The sequence below is a fragment of the Chinchilla lanigera genome, unplaced genomic scaffold, assembly GCF_000276665.1.
Source record: "Chinchilla lanigera isolate Chin_1 unplaced genomic scaffold, ChiLan1.0 scaffold00074, whole genome shotgun sequence".
Taxonomy (NCBI): domain Eukaryota; kingdom Metazoa; phylum Chordata; class Mammalia; order Rodentia; family Chinchillidae; genus Chinchilla; species Chinchilla lanigera.
This window is the reverse complement of record NW_004955475.1, coordinates 925,682-940,910: the sequence shown is the minus strand read 5'-3', so window position 1 is coordinate 940,910 and position 15,229 is coordinate 925,682. Positions and strand designations below refer to the sequence as shown.

At 38.6% G+C, this 15,229-nt stretch overlaps 1 pseudogene; it reads right to left on the bottom strand.

Annotated features, from left to right (window-relative positions):
• Positions 1-294: 294 nt before the first annotated feature.
• The window catches only part of LOC102020560, a 37,028-nt pseudogene continuing 22,093 nt past the window's right edge, over positions 295-15,229 (bottom strand).

The window sequence follows — 15,229 nt, the reverse complement described above, 5'->3', positions numbered from 1 at the left end:
TAGCTGATTTGGGAAATGGTAACTAAGAATCATCTTTATTAGTATTCAAAATCATGACCTCAATGAAGTAGAGATAACTTTCTTTTTTTTTTTTTGGGTTTTTCTCCAGTACCGGGAACTGAACTCACGACCTTGCACTTGCCAGGCAGGCGCTTATGCCGCTGAGCCAAATCCCCAGCCCCAGAGATAACTTTCAATGAGTCCCACGTCCATGAAAATGCTATGTCAGGATTTTCCCTTTCTTTATTCTTTTTCTTTTTGCAAGCAAAATACTAGCACACTCTTCCTGAATATTCATCTTACTCCTCCTGTTGGCTGCAGCAGGGGGTGCTTGATGTGGGAGGTTACCAATGACTTCTTGATTCCTCCTCCTGGGGTCACCAAGGTCAGGCCCAGTTTGGCATAGTCATTGTGTACTTGAAGAGGGGTGAGTTGCAGACCTCTAACACCTGGTCTTCATCCTGCTGATGATAGCCCTCCAGACGTTGCTCCAGTGCAGCAGTCTTTGCTGCCATTGAAGCCTAGGACGCTATAGCCCTCCCTGACACACCTTTTCACAACTGCATAGTCATTTCTGTGCAGATGAACCAAGATTTGAGCAATGGTTTTCTTATAACAAGTTAGGTAATTCTCAATTGCTTTATAAATGTTTTTTTTCTTTCTCAATAGAAAGTGCCGCTTCATCAAACCTGGTCCTCAGACTGGCAGCCTTGAGTCTTTCCGCAGCAATTCAGTTATCTGCTGGAGGTTTTCCTCATTTTCCAACACACTAGCTGTCTACAACCTTTTCAGTATCTCTATTTTCTATAAGCTACCCAGCGCACTCCAGGGCATGGCGGCCATGTGAGGGTACCATCCTGGCTTTCTCTACCAGCTGGACAGGCTCGGCAGCTTTCACATCTCCTTTATCATAATGCTACCTTGTTCATAGGTTTTGGCAGCCTGAAAAAGCTATTATTTTCATGGGCCACAGCTTCCCTGAGGCAGGCATCTTTTGCTTGTTAAAACTGGCGTTTTTAAAAGCAACAGCTGCTTTTCCATATTCAGAAGCAAAACTGTATGATAGTCTGGCTTCCATTTTTAAAAACCAGTTTTCAGGTATTTCTCTATCTTGCCCAAGTCCAACATCCCCTCCTTTATTTTCTGGGCTTCAGTCTCCTATCAGGCCCCTGAGGTAGGGCGAAAGCGCTGCTTCCCAGCGCCCCAAGACCCAGCAGCAGCGCGGAAATGCCTCGGAGAACCTCTCGTCATTTGTAAGGCTACACTGAGCAATTGGCCATAATTTATCATTTTACCCTCAATTTCCAAAATCCTGTATTCACACTGGTCATTTTTACAATTTATGAATTCTATACAATGTTTTATATCCAGTATTTATGTCTGATATCTTTTCATGAAGTCTATATTTTTGGTAAATTCATCATTCAGGTTTTTTTTGGGGGGGGGGTTGGTCGGCTCTTCCATTGTTTAATTTATTTCTCCCACATCCACATCAGTCACCTTGTATGATAATTCCATACACTTTTCAGTCGTATCTTCTTTGAACTTGCCAAGTTTTTTTTTTTTAACCTCTTCTTTAATTATTTACTAAAGCTCTACTATTGCTATTTGCGTTTGTTGCTATCAATTCCTTCTCTATTTGTCTTCAGAGATTTAGGAGATCTTGGGAGCCTTTTGTTGTCCTGTTTTATCATGTTGCCCATATATACATCGCTGAGGGTTAAGAACAAGTAGAGTGAGGAGAGACTGCAGTTGATATGAAGATCATTATAATTAGATACTGTCTACCCGTGATGCTTTTGACTTTATTTGTCCAGAAATAGTGTTTGCCTGTTCAGGTATTTAAATGGTTTAGATGCTGTTATTGTCTTTTGATGAAAGCATTACTACTGGTTTTAAGTCATCAACAGGTCCAATTTTACACCACTTATATGTGTTAAGACGTTCACTATGGGGCTGTATTTCATACATCTTGCTGCTAGGTGGCTCTGATTTAAATTCATTCATTCCTGTAGGTCTGAATCACTGGTGGTATATGCATGACTGTTCCAGAAGTCAGTTTATACCACTTCTCAAGGAGTCTTTTATTATACAATAACACACAGGAAGGCAATTACTTCACAGACCAGATGTCATCATCTTACATGTTTTTAAGGAAAATATTAAAATGATAAGAAAAATTGTAATACAGTCAATATGGTACAGCAGTTGTAAATGTATATTATATACACCAGCAATGAGGTACTTATAAGATTTCCATATTAAAATTTAGAATAATTTCCTGAGAAACCACCTTGAAGATATCAATATGTAATACAACAAGCATTGTTAATTTCCTACCACTTTGTTTGTAACTCCGTATTGTTTATATTTTCTTCTGCTATTTTGTAAATGTTTGTCTGTTTATGTGTTTTCCGTCTTTTATTTTTCAAAAAAAATTAAAAATTTTTAAAATATTAACTATTGATAAACTATTCATGAATATAAATAAATTTCTTTCATTTCATTTAATTATTTATTTTTATTTTAAAGAGAATTTTAAAAAAGAACAATAACAAATATGCCAACAGCATAGAGAAAAACAAAACAAAGTAAAAACAATAAGACCAATACAGGAAGGCCGGGGATATAGCTCAGTGGCATAAGCACCTCCCTGGCAAGTGCAAGGTCCTGAGTTCAATTCCTGGTACAAATAAAAATGAAGAAAGATTCAGAACAAAATGATAGAGATTAACAGTGTGTGTTATATTATGTATTTTTATCTTCATCGAAGTTGGTCAGATTATCAGATATAAGAACGCAAGATTAATCAAACCATTAAAGAGAAAAAACAAAAAACAAAAAAAAATTATAAACAATACAGAGTTTCACCAAACAAGATGATAGGAATTCAACAGTGGTTGTTATGTTGCATATTGCTGTCTTCAAATTAGTTGCTTAGATTACCAGATATAACATGCAAAATTGGTCAAAAAATAAAGCATGAACTGTTCCTTTCAATAAACCAATAGACATCAGCAGTACAGTTATCCCAGCCATCCTTCTGTATACATATATATTTTTTCCCTTCCTTCTTTTTTTGCTGTTCTCCTTTCCCTAATCCCACTTGTTTCCTCTTTTGAGCAATTTCTTTCCCTTTCCCAACTTCTATTGTACATTTTGGGTTCCCTTACTCTTTCATGTTCTTACACAAGGGAGACAACATGATGTCTACACATATGGATCCTATTTATTTCACTTATGAGTATGGTCTCTATTTGCATCCATTTACTTATAAGAGCCTCGAGTTTATCTTTTTTTAAAGTTGAGTAATACTCCACTGTACAAAAATACCGTATCTTTTTTATCCATTCCTCAATTGATGTCTTTTAATTTAATGAAATGTGTTGATTATTGTAATAATATTAATTGATATGAATAGTGTTAATATTTCTATTTAGACAGTAATTATTCATATTCAAGTAATTAACTAGATTCCATGTATTTATATACTTTTTAGTAATTTTATTAGGAAAAACACTAATAAAAGTGATTAGACCTTTTTGTATATCCACTGGTACAAACCACCTTGTGGGATGGGCATGTATATAGCACTAGTGGTTCAAGATGCCAGGAACATGTTAAACCTTTCGTTTATACTTTTATCTTTTATCAACATTCCACACCTCCTATACTTTATTGTTATTAGCAGTAAGACTGCGATCTGGAAGAAGAGAAGGGAAGACACAGTGGGATTGGTGAAATAGCTGTATAAATCAGTAAGAGGAAAAATAGACAGGAGAATAATAAGTAAAAAATTAGACATGGGGTCACATTCTGTTGCAGGTCTTTTATAGTTGGACTGCAGGGATAGTGTTGAGGGGTTTGAGAAGATATTTGTAGGGGCAAGGATGCAATGTAGGTGGAAGGAGGTAATTAGGGTTGAGGAAAGCTATGAGGTTGTCAGAACCTGTTGATATATTTGTGCACCTGTAAAGTGGAGAAGAGGCAAGGGCAGATAAGGAAGAGCAAAGAGAATAGAGAGAATGGAAGGTTAATTTGAGAGCATATAGGAGTGACTGAGAGAGAGCAGAACATAAGAAGAAAACTTTTTAAGAAAGAGAAAAAAGGAAGAAAGAAAGAAAGAAAGAAAGAAAGAAAGAAAGAAAGAAAGAAAGAAAGAAAGAAAGAAAGAAGAAAGAAAGGAAGGAAGGAAGGAAGCAAAAATCTGGCAAAGACCCAAATGAAACATTCCAAGATGAGAATACACACAAAATTCCTATGTGATCAATATGCCATAGTGCTTGAGGAGTGTCCGCTCTAGTTCCTTCTTTCTTTATTTGCAGTCTGATTGATGGCACCCCAATTTTCCTTTCCCTTGCATGCAAATCCCAAACTAACCCAGTCTCAAGAATTCCTCCCTCCAGCCAGCTGGCAGAATCTGATACTGTCCTTGGGCTTGACTTAGCTACTCCCCCCCCAAGTATGATAGCAGATTCAGCACCCACCTGTGGGTGTCCTCAAGCACTGCTGGGAGTGGCTGGGAGTCCTCAAGAGTTAATGAGTATGAGCTAACACCTGTGGCAGTCTGTTGGCACCGTTCACTCATTTATCCTTTCTCTACCCAGAGTTGAGGGGAGCTTCCTTTCCTGGTGGTGAGTGAGGATGCCACCAGGCTGCATCTTTCCTCAGGGTTTAGAGGGGGAATGAGGAACAAAGGGGGCTCTGCCCCAGTAGTCAACCTGTGCAGTGCTTGGTGATTTGGAATGCTCTTCCCAGGAGGAGCAGGGCTGGGGCAGTGTAAACCAGCCAAAACAGTCCCACTTTCTTTCCAAGGATCCAGATATTTGGTTTGATCTATGTGTATCATCTTTCTGATTAATTTTCTATTTCAGTGTGTAAGTATCTCCCCCACCTCAGAGACCTGTGTTGTCAGAGAATTTTCTCTGAGTATCTCTGATATGACTCCTCCTCTACTTAGTCTTGTTGGGTCTCTCTCAATTTTCCCTGATGCTATTGTGAATGGTATTAGTTTCCTAATTTTTTTCTAGGTAACTTGATCAGTGGTGTATAGGAACTCCACTAATTTTTGAATGCTGATTTTGTATTCTGCTACATTGCAGAACTTGTTTATTACTTCTAGGATTTGTTTTTAAAATTATCTGTTTTTATCAGTCAATGTTTGTAGTATGTAATGATTACATTTGTTGTGGAGATTTAGTCAATGTACACAACCAATTTTAAATCTTTTTCATCTCCTTTCCCTTTCCTCCCTCTCACCTCCTTCCACCTCGTGGTTGCTTTCCTTTTTGCAAATGATCAATCTCCATGTTTCTTATTATGTTTTGTTTTCTTCTTTAATTTATGTCTATTGTAGTTTTCTCACATCAGAGAAATAATGGGAGATATACCCTTGTGTGTCTGATTTATTTCACTTAACATTCTGGTCTTCAGGTGCATCCATTTTCTTAAAAATTACTCAAATTCATCCTTCTTTATGGCAGAACATTACTCCATTGTGTATAAATACAGCATTTTCTTTGTCCATTCATCTGTTGATGGGATATGTGCCACTTCAACTTGTAGTCTGAGATTATGATGATTCTTGCTTTGCTCTTGTTGCCGAGGATTGCTTTCACTATTCTGAGTCTCTTTTGGTTCCATATGAATTTTAGGATTTTTTTCTCTAGTTATGTGAGAAAAGCTGTTGATATTTGAATCAGCATTGCATGAAATCTCACAGAGTAGATTGTTTCAGAAGTTAAATTAACAATATTTATAATAGAACCAACAATCAAGTCTCATTCCTTCTTACAGCATTTCAAAGCTACATGTCTTTTTTTTTTGTGGTACTGGGAAATCAAACTCACAACTTCGCACTTACAAGGCAGTGCTGTGCTGCTAAGTTATATCCCCGGCCCAAGGCTCCACGTTTCTTGATGTAGGCCTAACTGGGCAGCTTCTGTGAGTACAGGCCTGGGCAAAACTATGCACATACTTCCCTTAAGAAGAACATAATTTTTACTGATAGTGTAATCTAAACCCATGTTTAGGATAAAAAAAAATCACCTCAGCAGAAGGATAATATCAGTAAAATATACTCAGGTTATGTCTCTACACAGACTAACATTTTAATCATAGCAAATAATATTTACTTACTCGGTATCAGGCACTTGGCACTTTTATCTTACAAAGAGGGAAATTGAGCTTCCCAGGTGTCATTCCTCCAGGGTCACGAGTTAATAAATGGCAGACCGGAAATTGCATCTGTACTGTCTAACCACAGTCAATGCATGTAACTTCCACACAGAGTTGTCCTGGCTTCCACTAGCACCATTCCGGTTAACTCCCTTTACTTTACAATTGGTGGTTTCATACCTGAGATACCTCCGTCAAAGTAAAGAGCTTATTCTATTACATGATAAATTAATATCCATTGCTCTTGAGACAGAAAACTATCACCAGCTTTTTTTTAATGTGTCATTTCATAAAAATCATAAAACTTTATTTTTATTTTTATTATTTATCAAAGTAATGCCACATATTTAAAAAATAAAATAGTGTCAAAGTATGCCTCGTAAACCCCAACAGTATAGTCTTCCTCCTTCAAGGCAACAACTTTCAACTGTTTTAGCTGGTTTTGGCTGTTGATTCTGGTATTTGCCACTCCCAACTCCATTCTCCTTGGATGTCTACCACGCAGAGGCTGAAAATCCAGATATCTTCTTGGCCTACTTTCAGCTAAGGGTAGCTCTGTGACCCAGCTATGGCAAATGAGATGAGTGCTGTGGAACTTCTGGAAAATTTTGCTTTCCTGTGCAAAGAGACACACACACAGCTGGTTCTGACCCCTTTCTTCTTCCTACTTAAACATAAGTGTGTTGCTTACAGCAATGAAAGATATTTTGTGACCATGAGAAGATGAGCACGAGGATGAAGACAGGGCACTATGGAAGAGCTGACTTCCTCAATGAGCACCTCAGCCCACACCACACTTACTGTTAATTGAAAAATAAAAAAATAAATAATGCAATATGTGTTTAAGCCACTATTATTTGAGTTTTTTCTTACTAGTAACAGAAAAGATTTTTGTTTTGTTTTGTTTTTTTTGGTTTTTCTCTGGTACCGGGAACCGAACTCACGACCTTGCGCTTGCCAGGCAGGCACTTTTGCCGCTGAGCTAAGTCCCCAGCCCCCAGAAAAGATTTTTAACTGGTAGATCCCCAAGATTCCTCATAATATCCTTATATTAGTATTTACTAATTTAGAAATTTATGTTATTTCTTTAGAACATGTTAGAGCACAAGGGGGTTTACCTCTTTTTTATCTGCTGTAATAAAAATTCTTGGTTTTAATAATCACTTGCGTTTTTCCACTTGAAATATATTTAGCCTTAGTTTTCCCATTTGTTCCATTAGTTTCTTCATAAATCTCTAAGCATATCTTCCCACCGTTTTCAAACCTGTCAGTCCGTTTCTTTAAGAAGTCAATAAGTTTATTGATTTGGAGCTCTGTGTAAGTGATAGAAGTTTGTCAGTTCCACTGTTAGGCTCCCTTTAAGGTGGCTGGTGGGGACTTTTACAGTCCTCTAAGTACACTCTGATATTTTGCAAGAGCATAGATTCTTGGCTTTTGTGGTTTATACCCATGATCATGGAGTGGTAGAAGGAAGGCAGAAGAGGTCAACAGTAGTAACAATGACTTGTACTTTAAATTATCCCATTTGGGGCTCCAGGTCTCCCTCTCACCATTAGGAGGCCTTTTGTGCACTTCTCCAGGACTCTCCAGAGTAGCTTACTCTCTCCTGGTGGATCCTAGCCAGGTATGGACAGTGCCTATGCCTTTCCCTGCCCTGCCTTCACAGTTACCATCCCTCCAGCCTCTTTGTGCTTTCCAGAAAGTTGTTGAAATTTCTCCCTCATTGATGAGAGCTCTCTGGAGTTGTGGGTTTACATTTTGATTATTTTACTCTTATTGTATGACATCTCAAGAGTTAGAAGGTCAAAAGCATTCAGCATTCTCTATTGGAAATCCACGTGTTTCACAGATTCTCTAAATATCTCAAACCTGTAGGCCAGTATTTGTGAATATTTGGCAATGGAAAAATCTTAGCTTTGGGAATCTGATAGACCTAAGTCTGAACTGATTCCCTGACCTGCTTACTGAACTCATTTATATTTATAGACCTCAATTTTCTCTTTTGTAATGTGAGAATAATAATCTCCTTGATAAAGTTCATGGAAGATTTCCTAGATAATATATGTAAAATTTCCACCATGAGAGTTGGGAAATAGTAGGTGTCAAACAATAGGAGTGATCAATTTTCATAGAATTAAATGGAAAGTATGGTTGGAGAGATTGTTTTTGTTTAGATTTGTTTTGTTTTTGTAGTGCGGATGTTCAAAGCTAGGACACAGCACATACTCTGCAAGCACTCTACAAATGAGCTATACTTTCAGGCCCATTTGGAAAGACTTGAATTCTTTTTTTTTTTTTTTTTTTAGGGCCTTGGATGTTGAATTTATTCTTGTTGACGTGGAGGAGCTTTGGCAAGCTTGTGAAGAGGAAAATGGTTGTATTACAAAAGAATTTGTCAGATCTTTCTCTCAGTCTTGTCTGGGGAGGGAACAAGAAGCCCATGGCTACTTAGTTCTTGAGTTAGCATCCTCATCTGCATCTGAGTTATTTGTAACTGTTGTCATAGTAATGAGTTTGGCAGGCAAGCCAGTGCTGCAAGCTCCTGGCAGTGGAGAAGGGAAGGCAATTAAAGCAGATGGAAGATTGGAAGGGGGGGGTCATATGTGACCAGCAACTTGCTGCTCTGATTTGTCTGAAGCTTTCAGCTTGAGTTGATGGTATGAGTGTTTCAGGGAGAAAAATAAAACGTTAAAGACTCTCCTGTCCAATCAGGAACTGAGAGATATTTATATTGTGAAAATAGGCTGAAAGAAGTCTGGCAGCTGACTCAAGAATACCCAGATTTCAGAAACAAAGATTGTACTAGAATTTGTTTTTTTTTTTTTTTGGTTTTTCTCCGGTACCGGGAACCGAACTCAGGACCTTGCGCTTGCCAGGCAGGCGCTTTTGCCGCTGAGCTAAATCCCCAGCCCCTAGAATTTGTTTTTAAAGAGGACTCATTGTCATGAAACTGAAGCACAGTCCACCTGGATTCCCCCATAGGAAAATATTTCATCAACCTCCCCACCAACATACACATATCTTTTTGTTGTTCATTTGAAAATACTTGGGACCCAAAGTGCTTTAGAGCTGACTCAACATCATATGGAAATTCCGATGCTGACTTGAAATCAGAACCCAGAAGCTTCAGAACCCTAAAGCCTTGGTACTTCCCGGGGATGTGGCAGTCTGGGATGCACAGCTCAGCAAGCTTTTCTCTGCTGACTGCCAAGATAGGACATCTCAAAGTAAGACATATTTGACTGTCTTGGTGTTTACCTCTGCCCCCAAATCCAACACACATGTTGGGGTTACATCTCAGCTTCTCACACACCCATTATCATCCTATTTCATTGTGGCAAAATCTGAAACTCATGTGAAGGGAATAAATGACAGGTGTAAGCAGGGAGTAAATATGAGGAAAAATGAATGAGTGTTAACAGTGGATGGAAAAGAGAAACATCTCAGAAGCAAACTGGAACACAGCTTATGCAAGCATCTGGGATGAGTGGGACCAGATAAAGAGAGGTGTAGGCCAGATAAAGAGAGGTGTAAGTCAAGTAAAGGACCAATAGGAGCTGTGCTTGGAAAGAAAAGGGAGGATTTATCAATACATGGTCCAGAGCAGAAGTTCCAGAGATAGACAATTTTTGTTTTCCATTAAATAGTATCATTCATATATGTCCATATGTACACAAAACATTAAGATGTTTATCTTTAAGGGAAGAAGAATTGGAGTGAAGTAACAGAATTCTATAGAACAAATAACATGAAGAAACATAGATATCAAGATAAGAGCCTGGAATTAAATAATGGTGATAATGTGCCTGAAATAAGAAGCACGAGCAATCTTATCCCCTGTTCAGAAGTTCTAAAATAACTAAAGTCAGGGGCTGGGGATTTAGCTCAGCGGCAAAAGCGCCTGCCTGGCAAGCGCAAGGTCATGAGTTCGGTTCCCGGTACCGGAGAAAAACCAAAATAAATAAATAAATAAATAAATAAATAAATAAATAAAATAACTAAAGTCCTATTCCTGCCAAAGTAATTCATGTTCATTGATGAATATTTGTGAAAGAGGGGTGAGATCAACAAGGTGGATGGAATAGGAGATTTCCAAAATCATACTTCTGCAGAAGCATTTATTTTGACAACAGCTCATAAATGAGAATGACTTTATGATAGTCCATGAGTCAGGGAAGTTCTCGCATAGAGCTGGAGAAAAAATTATGAGCACAGATGCACAGAAGGGTGTAAGAAGGGTGATATTGCTTTATTAACCTCTCCATTCACTTAAATAGACACAGATCAGATAAAGAGAAACCCTCTTGATCCACAATTTCCCACAATGGGAAAATAAGAGAGCAATGTGTAAACTTAGCTGGCATCCACAGCTATGAATGCTGCTGCCTAAGATGCTCACCTCTGTATTGCCTTACCCATATGACTGAGGTGCTAATGTATCTCAGAAGTTGGGAGAAGGTGGGAGCAGGACAAATATAAGGTCATACACCACGGATCTTGTCAGCAACTTCTTGGACTTCATCAGAAAGTCAGACTTTGAATCTCCTAAGTTACCTCACCTACAGATAACTCCAAATGGTCATGGATATCCCAAATGTCTCCACCTATTAGCCCTCCCAACTGAGTTCCCCAAGCACTCCCTCAGAGATGGTATGTATAAGTATCTCACACAGTCAGCGAGTGTAATTCTTCAGGATTGAGAGAAGGCATACACTGAGCATTTCAAGGCACTGTGCTATGGAAAACATCAAGGAGACTCACAGCCAAGTGTGCAGGATCAAGCGAGGGTATACAGGCTCAAGAATTACCAAGAACATACCGAGGCCCCAACCCCTCACTGTTAGAGGAGGCACGCTGAGCTTGGGGAGCTTCCATAGCCTCAGTGAGCCTTGCTCCGCCCACCAACCTATCATGGAGTCGCTCTGAGCCCCAGGGAAATGTGGGACTTTTGGTGACTTGGCTAGAGGGTAGTGAGCTGCTAGGGATGGGGAAGAAGACACTCTGTCCTTCCCCCAACATTGCAGGAGTGACACTGAGTCCCTGAGAAACTAGGGGGCTTCAGTGAGCTGCTGGGAGGGGAGCAACTCTGCACCCACCAAACCCATCATTGAGGGAGCAACACTGAGTCCTAGGGAACTTTTAGATCTTCAAAAATGGGGAAAAAAGGAGCACAGTGAAATCTCAGGCCTTCACTGCACACAGAACAAGTCCAGGAGACATCAACATAAGAGAGTTTGAAAGTCATACACCTGAAATTTCTGCAATATTAAAGCAGTAAAGAAACAAACCCATCAAGTTATACAAGAAATCAGATGAGAAATAATCTCTTAGGTAAAAAAAGATATGACAACAATAATGAAAGAATTGTTCAGCGCATTGAAAGAAGAAATAGATAAAAATAGAGGAGCATAGGAAAATGATGGATATCTTGAATGAAGAATATAGGAAAGGACTAGAATGCATGAAACAGATTCAAAGAGATATCCAGGAAATTAAAAATTCCATTGAAAGCCAGCAACACCACTTGAATAAAGCTAAAGATAGACTTTCAGAACTTGAGGACAGCATTGCAGTTAATGATTATAAAGGAAAGATCTCTTAAAAATAACAAGGAACCAGGAAATAGCAATTCAACAGTTGCAAGATGATGCAAAGAAAAACAATAAAAGGCTGATAGTGTCAATGAAACAACAAGAGTCAACACAAATGACATAAAAAGATTACTTGCAGAAGTAAGAGCAGAAAATTTCCCAAGCTTGGAGAAAGAATCTGACATATAGTAAAGAGAGGAATATAAAACTCCCACTAGTCATAACCAAAATAAATCTACACCCAGGCATATAATAATCAAGATCCCAGAAATTCAGCAAAAGCACAGAATATTAAAAGCAGTTAAAGAAAAGAAAGAGATCGCCTAGAGAGGAAAGTCCACCAGAATCATGCAGATGTCTCAACACAAACCAGCAAGTCAAGAAGAGCTGGGAGTGAAGTATTTCAGGTCCTGAAATAAAACAACTTCCAACCAGGATTGATGTACCCTGCAAAATCATATTTGTTCACCAGTTTGGTTTAGTTCTGTTACTTCTTTTTTGAAAGTGCAAATCAAGCCCAAAGATCAAAGAAGGCAGGAAATTATAAAACTCAGAGCAGAAATTAACAAAGTGGAGACAAAGAAAGCAATAAAAAGAATTAATGAACCAAAGAGGTGGTTCTTTCAAAGAATAAATAAAATTGCTAAGCTTCTAGCCAACCTTATCAAAAAAAAGAAAGAAAACCTCAAATTCATACAATAAGGAATGAAAAGGATGAAATCACTACAGATCCTGTAGAAATTAGAAGATCACCAATATCTACTTCAAAAATCTTTACACTCACAGGATAGAAATCACAGAGGAAATGGACAGATTCCAATATATATATGAATTACCAAAGCTGAATCAGGAAGATATAAAAATCCTGAATACCTCAATATCAGGAAATTGAAACTGTAATAAAAAGCTTACCAACAATCAAAAGTCCAGGTCCTGATGGATTCACAGCTGAAATCTACAACTCTTCTCAAACTCTTTAATGATATTGACAGGGAAGGAATTCTCCCTAACTGATTCCTGGAGACAAGTATTACTCTGATACCAAAACTAGAGAAAGACCCAACCAGAAAACAGAAGTATAGACCAATCTCCCTAATGAACATAGGTACAAAAATTCTCAATAAAATGCAAGGAAACAGAATGTGAGAAAAACTTCAAAAAGATTAAACATTATACATCATGACCATGTGAGATTCATCCAAGGAATGCAGCGATGGTCCAATATACACAAATCAATTAATTTAATAAACCATATCAATAAAGCCAAAGACAAAAATCACATGGTCATCTCAATAGATGCAGAAAAAGCTTTTGATAAAGTTCAACACTCATTCATGATTAAAAAATACCCTACAGAAAATCAGAATACATGGTCCTTAACTCTGATAAAAGCCATCTATGACAGACCAACAGCCAACGTCATACTAAGCGGACAAAAACTGAAAGCTTTCACTTTAAAATCAGGAATAAGACAATGTAAACACTCTTATTCAATACAGTGCTGGAAACATTAGCCAGAGCTATTATACAAGAGAGAAATAAAAGGAATGAGGATAAGAAAGGAAGAAGTGTAATTATCATTATTTGCACCAAAGGACTTGTAGATTTAATATCCAAATCTAGTACATAGCTGGATACAAAACGAACACTCAACAATCAATAGCATTCCTGTACACAAACAGAAAACACACTGGGAGAGAAATTAGGGAAACCACACCCTTCACAGTATCACAGAAAAAATGCAATACTTAGGGATCAATGTGACAAAGGAAGTAAAAGATCTATACAATAAAATTTACAGTACTCTGAAAGAAGAGACTGAAGAGGATTTCAGAAAATGGAAGGATATTCCTTGCTCATGGATAGGAAGAACCAACATTGTGAAAGTGGCCATACTCCCAAAATTGTTGCACAGATTCAATGCTATTTTCAATGAACTCCCTTGCCATATCATGTGGAGGCCTTGAGCACGAGATTGGCTTCACAAGGAAAAAGGCCTCAGTTGAGGAGGCCCTATGCCTCCTCACTTCACCAGTTGCTCCTAGGTGCCAGGGCTCCCTGGTCCATTTCAGCTGGCCACCTGGGGATGACTGTGTACCAGAATGCTAAGGCTGTGAAAGGAACAACTAAAGCTCCGCTCTCTGACCTAGGTAAGATTTAAAATTGGATCTGTTATTTGCCTTTGGCTTCTTTTCCAGACTGACAGTTTGATGGGCCTGAGCTCTCAGATGTGGCAGCCGTTTGGTCTCAGCATAGCTGCGAATTTGTTCAGAGTTTTGTCTCTGAGTTTGTTCAGAGTTTGTCTCTGAGTTTGTTTTGGATTCGGTCAGTTCTGGACTCTAAATTTTTTTTCAAATCGATGGCCAGAGGAGATTCATGATTCCCAGGATTGTTTTGCTTTGTTTGTCTGTTTGTCTGCTCTGTGTTTTTCTCCCAAATGCACCCACAATTTCAGGCTGTTGCAGCCTCAGGCTCTTGTTTGGATTGTTGGCTGAGTGGGGGAGGAATGACCTGCCGAGGTACATTGTTCTCTCTTCTAAATTGAGCTATCATGGGCTCAGCAGACAGTAAGCCCATCATTCTGGTTTATGCATGATTACGAATTATGACAAACTTAATGGTGATGTGTGTTTGTGGATTCCCTGATTGAGTTCTGATAATTACATAAAGGTCCCCTAAGCAGATACCCCTTTTCTTGCCCTCAGCACCTAAGGAAGATGATCCTCCCTTTTGTCTCCCAACTCAGTGGAACAGCTACCCCCTTGCTTGCCTCAGCAGGAGATTCCTCCTCAGCTACAGCACTGACCCTGTGGCTTTGCCTTCTCACCACTGCAGGCAGCCTTCCCCTGAGCCTATAACAGATTCAGATAAGGAAGTCTCCTCTTCAGGTCTGGTCCCAATCTTGCCTCTCTAGCAGGCTGCTGTGATGGAGCTAGGACGAAGACCTCATTCTGCAACTGGAGAACTTAAAATCTCCCTTTTCAGAGCAAACTCAGGCTTTGATTACTTTGCTGGAATCAGTGTTTGAGACTCACTGCCCCACCTGGGGTGACTATCAACAGATAATATTATGTTTGTCTTCTTCAGAGGGGAGGAAACAAATTTTAAAGACAGCTGAGAAACAAATGAGATTAGATATAGGAAAAACTACACAGAACAAAGAAACCCCAACTGGGATTACAACACTGAGGAAGGGATAAATGCTTTAAAAATCATAGGGTTTACTGGGATATGGGAAAACAGAAGGGAAAGAAGGGGAAATTTTGTATGTATGTATATACAGGATAGTTAACATAGTTGATCTACTGTCTTCTATTTCTTTGCTGAAAGAAACAGTTAATGAGTCCTTGATTGATCAATATTGCATGTCTCTGTTTTCATGAGAAACCACTTTGAAGATATCAATATGTAATACAACAAGCATTGTTAATTTCCTACCACTTTGTTTGTAACTCTGTATT